General features: G+C 45.0%; 1 long non-coding RNA gene and 1 pseudogene across 1 annotated transcript; one reads left to right on the forward strand and one right to left on the reverse strand.

Annotated features, from left to right (window-relative positions):
* Window positions 1-2483: 2483 nt before the first annotated feature.
* Window positions 2484-11036, reverse strand: LOC143959122 (uncharacterized). Its single transcript, XR_013270185.1, has 4 exons — window positions 10765-11036; window positions 10625-10672; window positions 7650-7763; window positions 2484-2601 (listed from the first exon to the last, which is right to left on the reverse strand). It is a non-coding gene; the product is annotated as an uncharacterized LOC143959122 (long non-coding RNA).
* On the forward strand, window positions 7254-7371 carry LOC143959146 (5S ribosomal RNA; annotated as a pseudogene).

The following is an 11036-nucleotide window of genomic DNA, read 5'->3' on the forward strand; positions in this document are numbered from 1 at the left end:
AAGTCAAAAAAAATAAAAAAAGGGTGGGGTCCGGAGGGAGCAACCCCTTTTAGCTAAAAAAAAGGGGACCATAATAGAGAGGCATCCCGTCAGAATCCCATATCTTCCCTTCTATTTAAAGTGAGATTGTCCTTTCTCTTGTCAGTCCATCTTTTTCTGGAATACATGGTCTTCCTTCTCTACTAGCGACCTTATTTCTTAAAGTGTTTACTATTGGCTGCAGCCAGTTCTGTATCCCAAACGTCTCCACTTCAAGGAAGGCAAATAATTCCGGGAGTTCCGACGGGTATCGCAAGGTAAATGTCTTTGAATTTTTTTTTATAATTAACGCGATGGGGTAACCCCACCTATAGGACCCCCCCATCATCTTGATTTTATCCAAAAGTGGGCGCAACATTGCCCTGCGCTGCAGGGTGGCCCGTGAGAGATCAGGCAGTATTTTCACCAAGGCCCCGTTCTGTTCTAAATCTCCACTTTCCCAAGCCTTACGGCTTATTAACTCCTTCTGTGCAAAACGGAAAAAACGACATATCACATCCCTTGGTCTATTTGTGTTTGTCACCGGGGGACCCGGGGCTCTATGCACTCTTTCAAATTCCAAAGGTTGGGAGAGGGGACCAGCTAATTTTTCACATATTGAAGAAATTGTAGCCTGCAGCATATCCCGTCCTATAGCCTCCGGGACCCCCCTAAACCGTAAGTTCTGACGTCTACTGCGGTCTTCTAACTCTTCCAGCCGTAATTGCATAGCAGAGACCTGGGAGGATTGTACATTCTGTACCTGTTCTAGATGGTAAACTCGGTTTTCCAGGGAGGACCATGCGGTCTCCCCACTCACCAGTCTCTCTGTCAGCTGCTGAACTTCTGCCTGTACTGCCTTGAGCTCTCTGCAGTGCATCTCCTCCAAACGGGCCACCATCGCCTCCATGTCCGTTCGAGTTGGTAATGCCAGCAGGTCTGCACGGGTAGGGAGAGCTTGTAGTAATGTTCTCAGGTCCAGCTCTCCCACTCTCCCTCCTTTCTGTCCCTCGTGCTCAGCATGTTGTTCCTCCATGTCACACTCTGCTGATACAGTGGAGGAAGACCACACCGGCTCTCTCACTTCCTGGTGTGTCACGTGCACCACTCGTCCCTCAGCATTCTCTGTATCAGGCTCTGCTTGTCTCCGTGAGGCTCGTGTACGGGGGAAAAACAATTCAATCTCAGGCTGTGCTGTCTGTCTCCTCTGCCTCTCTCTTCTATTCATCCCTGTGCAGGTTACTGCATGTAGGCTACAGCCTCATGGCTTAGCACTCCAGGTAATCAATCACTGTCTAATGACCAGGTGGAGGGTCAGGGCTCCCAGAGCGTGTGTCTCACTCCTCCACCATCTCCAAGCTCCACCCTCGAGCTTCCGCTTTCTGCTGTGAAGTTGGACTTTTTGTTAGAACTAACGAGTCCTATGGGGGCACATCTTGGAAGGTCCAAAAATGGGTAAAACGGACTGTAGAAACCACCCACGGATCTTCGCAACGACTGCTTGATACCTCCGCAAACCTCTTCAACCTGGCTGCAGTGGCCTTTTGTCAAATGGACTTTGTCCCCTCCTGATTATTGGAGAGGCTTCTCTATTTGCCTTTAGAAACGTGGCCTGAGTACTCCTCCAATTCTTTTTGGGGTCTCTGCCTTGTCTAAAGTTGGAGAAATTCCTATTCCTGGAAGCTTGGAATTTTGTTGATACCACGTGTGAATGCCTCACCCTTCTATCCTGGGAAAGTAGCCCCAACTTCCCTCCTGTCACTAATCCATAAAAGACATGGATGAGCGAGTTTGGGATGGAGGAGCTTTACTGGGCTGGACAGATTCTTGACCTCAACCCAATAGAACACCTTTGGGATGAATTAGAGCAGAGAATCCCGAGCCAAGCCTACTCGTCCACATCAGTGCCTGACTTCACAAATGCTCTCCCTGGAAGAATGGTCAAACATTCCCAAAGACACACACCTACACCTTGTGGTCAGCCTGTCCAGAAGAATTGAAGCTGTTGTAGCTGCAAAAGGGTGGGCCAACTCAATAGTGATTGACCACCAAGGGGAGACGTGCTGCCCATCATTGAGCATCAAGGGGAGACATGCTGCCCATCATTGACCACCAAGGGGAGACGTGCTGCCTATCATTGACCACCAAGGGGAGACGTGCTGCCCATCATTGACCACCAAGGGGAGACATGCTGCCCATCATTGACCACCAAGGGGAGACATGCTGCCCATCATTGACCACCAAGGGGAGACATGCTGCCCATCATTGACCACCAAGGGGAGACATGCTGCCCATTGACCACCAAGGGGAGACATGCTGCCCATTGACCACCAATGGGATGAACGTGCCCTGGAGTTAAATAAATGTATAAAATGAAAAAAGAATGTGTACCCTTCACTTACTTTAGATCGAACAGCAGCCCAGCCATACTGGATCATTCCAGTCAAAAGGAAGAAAGAAATGACCACAGATCCAGAACTTCCAATTGCCTTTTATATTGTTTCACAAAGATAACACCAAAGACACCAAACTATGGTCATGTGGACGCATTTCACACATACATCTTGTGCTCATTCCAGTCATCTGCAACGAGATATTGGTAACATTAAAAAACACAAGGAGGATGATATGGGGCTTTGGGCCCCAATTATTGCATTAACAACCTTTAAAACACACTGCACTCAATTGTAATATTGACAAGCTAGGCATTTTAAAACAATAAAATGCTTTCCTGGCTTCTAAAAAAATAAAGCATTCAGCAGTAAAAATATACATCATTTTCACATTAAACAATATGGTTCTAATGCTAACTAATAACCGTACTAAAGCCTAACAAAAAAATAAAAATAAATCAATTATGTGCATTGTGTCTGAATACTCCTCTGTTGGGACCACAAAGAGCTGGAAACCAATGGGAAATCAATCGCAATGCATTCTATGCTGCGCCAGGCTGGGCATGAATCAGCAGCAAAGGGCAAATTAATGGCATTGTATACAAACAATGCTACCATGGGCTTGGGAGGGGGTCCTGTCGAAAGCCTAGCTGCAACAAATGGGCAGCAAGAAATCTATGTGCATTGCATCTGAACACTGCTCTGTTGGGACCACAGAGAGCCTGAAAAGGGAAATCAGGCGCAATACATTCTATGCTGCGCCAGACTGGGTATGAATCAGCAGCAAAGGGCGAATTAATGGCATTGTATAAAACCAATGCTACAGTGGGCTTGATTGTGCAACACATCATTTGCATTTCATATAACTGGCTCCCCTAGAGCAGCCAATCACTATCTGCATTGCTTATGAATGCTGCTTTGTTGGGACCACAAAAAGCATATGCGCAAGGTGAAATCATTTGCAATGCATTCTACACTGCTCCAAGTTGGGCATATAAATGAGTAGTGGAGGGGAAATAATGGCATTGTAAACAAACAATGCTTCAGTGGGCTTGATTGCACAACACATCATTTGAATTTCATATAAACCAAAGGCCGGCTCTAGTAGAGCAGCCATTTACTATTTACATTGCCTATGAAATCTGCTCTGTTGGGACCACAGAGCATATGTGCAAGGGGAAATCACTGGCAATGCATTCTACACTGCTCCAAGGTGGGCATACTAATGAGCAGCAAACGGGTAGTTAACAGCATTATATACAAACAATGCTACAGTGGGCTTGGGAGGGGGTCCTGTCTAAATCCCGCTCTAGCAAATGGGCAGCAAGTGATATCTATGTGCATTGAACCTGAACCCTACTCTGTTTTTGCTTGCTACTGGCTACACTATACATGGACATTAATGAATAGTTTTCATTGAAAACTTTCATATGGTTTAAATTATGGACGTTTAAACCTATTTGTGTGGGAATGGCATGTGTCATACCTTTTCCCCTATGGGGAGAAGACATCTTGACCCAGTCCCTAAAGTCTGAACCAAGAATAGGGCACATTGATTTTGGCCTGGCCAAAGTTTGTTGGCTGTAGTATGGTGCCCTCATACTCTAACCAAGAAAAGCTAAGAACCATTCCAAGATCAAAACACCGAATTCCCAGGAAGAAAGGATGAATAGTTAGAATAGGATCTGCCATTCACTTCATAGGCCATAACCAAACATTTGGACTGCCTGCCATGTTGCCCTAGAAGCAGTTGGAAGAGAGACTGAATCAGATCTAGCCCGGCCTTCTCAGAGGAATGAGCACTCTTCCGCAAGTCCAGCACGAACTGAGATTGACCCAGTCCCTCAGCCTTCTACTTCAGAACAACCTAGCAACCAGACTAGAGGCTTAATTATAGCTTACAATTGAAATGTAAGATGGTCTTCCAACAGCCGCCCTTTACTTCCAGAGAGCGGGGGCTCTCTGTAGACTTTCCCAAGAGGGATCAGACTGAAATCCCTGCTCTCTTTCTTATTCCTAACTCCATCCAGCAATATTTTTGGGTCCACAAAATTCAGTGGGTAAACCCAAGCAATGAGTTCTGATTAAAGCTCATAACTCAGGCAGTTAATTGAGCTATATACTTTTTCATTCCTAACGCAGTCAAGCAATATTTTTGGGTCCACAAAATTCAGTGATGAACCCAAGCAATGAGTTATGATTAAAGCTCATAACTCTGACACTGCTTCTATAGCATGTTAGACAATTTATTTTATCATCCTTAACCACTTAAGGACCGCCGCATGGCAATGTACGTCGGTGCAATGGCACCGACAGGCACAAGGGCAGCACAGTGGTGTAGTGGTTAGCACTCTCACCTAGGAATAAGATGGGTCACTGGTTCAAATCCCAACCACAACACTACCTGCTTGGAGTTTGCATGTTCTCCCTGTGTCTGCGTGGGTTTTCTCCGGGTACTCCGGTTTCCTCCCACAATCCAAAGACATGCAGGTAGGTTAATTGGCCTCTGTCCAAAGTTGGCCCTAGTATATGCATGGGGACCTTGGATTGTGGGCTCCTTGAGGGTAGGGACCAATGTGAGTGTGCAATGTACAGGAATAGGGACAATTGTAGACACTCACTTAGGTTGAACTGGATGGACTGGTGTCTTTTTTCAACCTAACTAACTATGAAACTATGAAAGCACGTACATGTACGTGCTTGCCTTCCAGTGGGTGGGGGGTCCGATCGGACCCCCCTCCCGCTGGATGCGGCGGTCCGTTTCGCTTCAGGAGCGATCCGGGATGAGGGGATGGCCGTTGGTTTCTGGCCATCCCCTCTCGATCGCTCCTGGCGAATGAGAAGCTTCCCCCGCTGTGTATAGTAAACACAGGCAGGGAGGAAGTGATGTCATTCTCCTCGGGGCGGTCTTATTGACCGGACTACGAGGAGAACAGTGAAAGTAAGTGTGCACCAACACTACACTGACATGTAGGTACACAACCCCCCCCCCCCATCTCCCCCCCTCCCAGTCACAGTGTCACTGATTGCAGTGATCATTTATTTATTGATCACTGCATTTAGTGTCAGTTGTGACAGTAAATACTGTCAGGGCAGTTAATGTTAGGTCCAGGGTAGCCCCCTACCCCCCCAATAAAGGTTTAACCCCCTGATTGCCCCTAGAGTTAACCCTTTCACCCCCTTTTGCCAGTGTCACTAAGCGATCGTTTTTCTGATCGCTCCATTAGTGTCACTGGTGCCGCTAAGTAGCTAGTTATTTTTTTTAGGTTACAAAAGAAATTAGAAATCTGCGCTTAGTAAAATAAAATAAAATAAAATGATATAAAAACAGCAGCTGAACACTATAACCTGGATACTGGGCACACAAAAGCAGAAAAAAGTAAAAGTGCTTTGCTTGGCCTCTTAAATATAAATGTGACTTAATAGGGAAAATGTGTGTGTATGGAAAATGTGAAAAACCTAAATAATGTGAAAAATCATTAGTGAAAAATACTTTGAAAACCCAAATTTCCAATGAAGTCAAAAGAAATGAATCTGTAATTCAAATGTCCATTAAAGTGAAAAACCAAATAATCATAAAAAATAATGTGACACAATATAAAGTCCCATGTGAAATATAAGACAAAAAATGATGATTGATCTTGTATGTTCAAAACAACAATAATAATGCTTGACCACGTGGACCCTTCACCTCTGTAAACCAATAATGAATGGAGGCTTACCAGATCTCCAGTGACCCCCTGTTAAGGGAGGTCAGTCTGCGCAGATACGATCACATAGACGTTTCGATAAGGAAGCCGAAAGCCGACCCAATCGTTTCGGTGCAAGAAGCCGGGAAACGACCCAATCCTTCGGATATCACGTAGTCTCCAAATACGCTCGGATCCTCTCTTAGGCCTCAAAACGTCATATCACTGGTGCTGCTCCTGGATAATGCTAATGCACCTGGGGTGATTAGGGTGTGTCCAGGCATGCTGCGTGCCTGGGCACACCCTAATCACCCCAGGTGCATTCATTATTGGTTTACAGAGGTGAAGGGTCCACGTGGTCAAGCATTATTATTGTTGTTTTGAACATACAAGATCAATCATCATTTTTTGTCTTATATTTCACATGGGACTTTATATTGTGTCACATTATTTTTTATGATTATTTGGTTTTTCACTTTAATGGACATTTGAGTTACAGATTCATTTCTTTTGACTTCATTGGACATTTGGGTTTTCAAAGTATTTTTCACTAATGATTTTTCACATTATTTAGGTTTTTCACATTTTCCATACACACACATTTTTTCTATTAAGTCACATTAATACACATTTATATTTAAGAGGCCAAGCACTGCACTTTTATTTTTTTTAGGTTCACCGCCAGGTTTTTATAGAGCTAGGTACCCCGATATACTGCCCAATAATGGTTTACGCTGCACTTAGGTCTAGGGACATTCAGGGTGACATGGTTAGCACCTGGATGGGAAACCGCCAGGGAATACCAGGTGCCGTATTCTTTTTTTTAATATGTTGTTGGCGTCGATGACCTGTTTTATTTTTCTGCTTGTTTGCCGAGGTGACCATCTTGGCATTTGTCAAGAGGGTTGAGAGTGGCCAGAAAGATCGCCTACGACCAAATCAGCCTGAATTTGCCAGATCTCATTTGATTTTGGATGCTAAGCAGGGTCGGGCCTGTTTAGTACCTGGGTGGGATTCCGCCTGGGAATTCCAGGTGCCGTAGACTTTTTCTTAATATGTTGTAGGCGTCGACGACCTGTTTTATTTTGCTGGTTGTTTGCCAAGGTGAATATGTTGGCGTTTGTCAAGAGGGTTGAGAGTGGTCAGAAAGATCGCTTACTGTACATCACCCTGAATGCGCCCGATCTCATCTGATCTCGGATGCTAAGCAGGGTCGAACCTGGTTAGTACCTGGATAGTACACCGCATGGGAATACCAGGAGCTGTAGGCTTTTTTTTAATATGTTGTTGATGTCGACAACCTCTTTTATTTTTCTGCTTTTTTGCCGAGGTGACCATCTTGGTGTTTTTCAAGAGGGTTGAGAGTGGCCAAAAAGATCGCCTACGGCCACATCACCCTGAATGCGCCTGATCTCGTCTGATCTCGGATACTAACCAGGGTCGGGCCTGGTTAGAGCCTGGATGGAAGACCCCCTGGGAATACATTCTGAAATGGTACATTTAGAATATTTATTTTATCATCATCCATGATTTTTATGTAGGTACCCACCATCTGCTAATGCTGCAGAAGCAGAAAAGGGATTCCGTCTTGCTTGGAGTGTGCCTGGCTTCCCATCTTGCTTTGAGAGATCATAGCTTCCCATCTTGCTTGAAGATTTCATGGCTTATCAAACAGTCATGAAAAAGAGAAAATTTACAATGGAATTATGCTTACTTATCCAGAGATAATGAAATCTGAGGTTTGGGTTAAAAATACAAAATCGAAACCATGGCACGATATACATTTTTTTTACTGTTAACCTAAAATGCTTACTTCATGGTTAAACCTGGCTTAACCCATTCATGACTAAGCCTATTTTTGGCATTTGGTGTTTACAAGTTAAAATCCATATTTTTTGCTAGAAAATTACTTGGAACCCCCAAACATTATATATATATATATTTTTTTTAACAGAGACTCTAGAGAATAAAACGGCGATTGTTGCAATATTTTATGTCACACGGTATTTGCTCAGCGGTGTTTTAAATGCAACTTTTTGGGAAAAGGGACACTTTCATGAATAAAAAAAAAAAAAACAGTAAAATTATCCCATTTTTTTTTTTTGCATAATGTGAAAGATAATGTTACGCCAAGTAAATAGATACCAAACATGCCACACTTTATAATTGCATGCACTTGTGGATTGACGACAAAGTACGGTACCTAAAAACCTCAATAGGCGACGCTTTAAACATTTTTTTACGGTTACCAGGTTAGAGTTTCAGAGGAGGTCTAGTGCTAGAATTAGTGCATCAGCGCTGAAAGCTGAAAATTGGTCTGGGCAGGAGGGGGGTTTAAGTGCCCAGTAAGCAAGTGGTTAAAGTGGTGCTCCGGCCAAAATTACACTTTTTAAATAAAAATACCCCTATAATACACAAGCTTAATGTATTCAGTAAAGTTGGTCTGTAAACTAAGGTCTGTTTTGTTAGGTTATTACAGCATTTTGAAAGTTTATAAACTAGCAGCAGACTGTGACCATCTGAAGTGTGGGCATCTGAAGCCAGACTGTATTTCTTCCTGGATTTCAGCCTTGCAGATCTCGCACATGCTCAATGCTGCACAAGCAGTGTAATAAGTTTCAGGTCAGGTTTCCATGGCAACGGCAGTGTTAGAGGAAGTTGCCACCCATATCTATGCAAACCCCTCCTCCCTCCAGGAACCAGTAAATATACTGCATGTACAAGGAATATTATTCAAGAAACACACACACACACTATATCTACACTCAGCTGATACTTTTTTCTGTACAGCTTTTCATTTAAAAAGAAAAAAATAATAATTAAAAAAATAATAATCTCAGCAACACAATTCATTTATGCATCTAGACGTATTGAAGACGACTTTATGAAGTTCAAACTGTGCATATTAATTTTGAAAAATTGTGCTTGTGTTTTGGTGTTAGGCCCCTTTCACACGGGATGGATCAGTAATGATCCGCCCGGTGATAATCCGCTTGCTCAGCGGGGATCGCTCTGTTGTCCCCGCTGAGCCGGAGGATAACAGGGCGGTCCCAGCACACTGTGCATGGACCGCCCTGTCAGCTCTCCGCTCTCCTCTATGGGGGATCGTCTGTCCGTGTTCATCCGATCCGCTCTGCAGACGGATTGAAAAATAGGATTTTCCTCCGTCTGCAGAATCCGACAATTGCGGAGGCGGACGATATCGGGTGTTTGCGGATGTTCATCCGCCGACACCCGCTATCCCATAGGAATGCATGTATGTCCGTACTTCATCCGCAAACGGATGGATGAAATACGCACATAATGTCCGCATGTGTGAATGGGGTCTTAGATGGGATGGTGGGAGTATTTAAAAAAACTGCTTATTTACAACTATTTGCACAAACAACTTTCTCTATGTTACATAGATAATCGGGTTAAAAATAAGAAAATATTCCCCCAGCACATCGCATCGCCCCCTCCCCGTAAAAACGCATCACAACGCCCCCAGCACATCGAATCGCATCTCCCCCAACACTTCTCATCGCATTGCCCAAAGCACATTGCATCACCCCCGACACATCAAATCACATCAGAACATCGAATCGCATCGCCCTCAACAGATCGCATCAAATCGCATCACCCAAGCACATCGCATTAAATCGCCCCAGCACATTGAATCGCATCTCTCCCAGAACATCAAATCTCAACACCCAAGCACATCGCATCACATCTCCCCCAGAACATCGAATCGCATCACCCCCAGCACATTGCATCACCCCCAACACTTCGAATTGCATCAGCACATCGAATCGTATCGCCCCAACACATCTCATCGCCCCAGCAAATCTAATTGCATCTCCCCCATCCCATTGCATCTGCCCCAGCACATTGCATCACCCCCAGCGCATCGAAATGCCCAAAGCACATTGCATCACCTACAACACATCGAATCGCATCAGCACATCGAATTGCTTCCCCCCACCTTATCGCATCAAAATGCATCACCCAAGCACATCGCATCGCCTCAGCACATCGAATCGCATCTCCCCAGAACATCGAATCACATCTCCCCCAGCACATCGAATCGCCCAAAGCACATTGCATCACGCCAACACATCAAATCACATCAGAAAATCGAATCGCGCTGCCCTCAACACATCGCATCGAATCACATCACCCAAGCACATTGCATTGAATGGCCCCAGCACATCGAATCGCATCTCCCCCAGAACATCGAATCACATCACCCCAGCACATTGCATCACCCCCAACACTTCGAATTGCATCATCACATCGAATCGCATCGCCCCAGCAAATCGAATCGCATCTCCCCCAGCACATTGCATCTCCCAGCACATCTAATCGCCCCAGCACATCAAATCGCCCAAAGCACATTGCATCACCCCCAAAACATCGAATCACATCAGCACATCAAATCGCATTGCCCCACCACATCGCATCGAAACACATCACCCAAGCACATCGCATCGCTGGTAGAAGGGAATTAATTAATTTACAGTTAAATGTTGTTAGAGTACTTACCTTTGATTGGTCCAGAGGCTTAGTAACGGTTGCCACAAACAGGAGACCCTATAAAAGAGAAAAAAGTGTGTCAGTTGCCGCAGTATAATGGACAAAGAAGATCAGAACACATCCCTGCTGTTTCGTTATGGAGTCCTTACTGCGACAGGTGATCGAACAGGCTGGTGCCGTGGATGGAGAGCGGTGGCTTCGTTCCTGTCTGTCGGCTTATCCGGTGGCTGGTTCTGGTAGTGTTCCGTCTGTGGATGTCCCTCTGGTGGAGCAGTTTGATTTCCTCAGTGCATTCTCTCGGGTACCCCAGGATCTTCCGGTTTCGGCGGCTTCCTCTTCCTCCCGGTCGGTCCCTCCTCTTGACACGGTGACGCAAGAACCTTTCGGAGATGTCCGCAGCTGTTCGGCCTATTCTCCGATC

The sequence above is a fragment of the Lithobates pipiens genome, unplaced genomic scaffold (genome assembly GCF_037356315.1).
Source record: "Lithobates pipiens isolate NorthernLeopardFrog02 unplaced genomic scaffold, aLitPip1_a1.2 Scaffold_67, whole genome shotgun sequence".
NCBI lineage: Eukaryota > Metazoa > Chordata > Amphibia > Anura > Ranidae > Lithobates > Lithobates pipiens.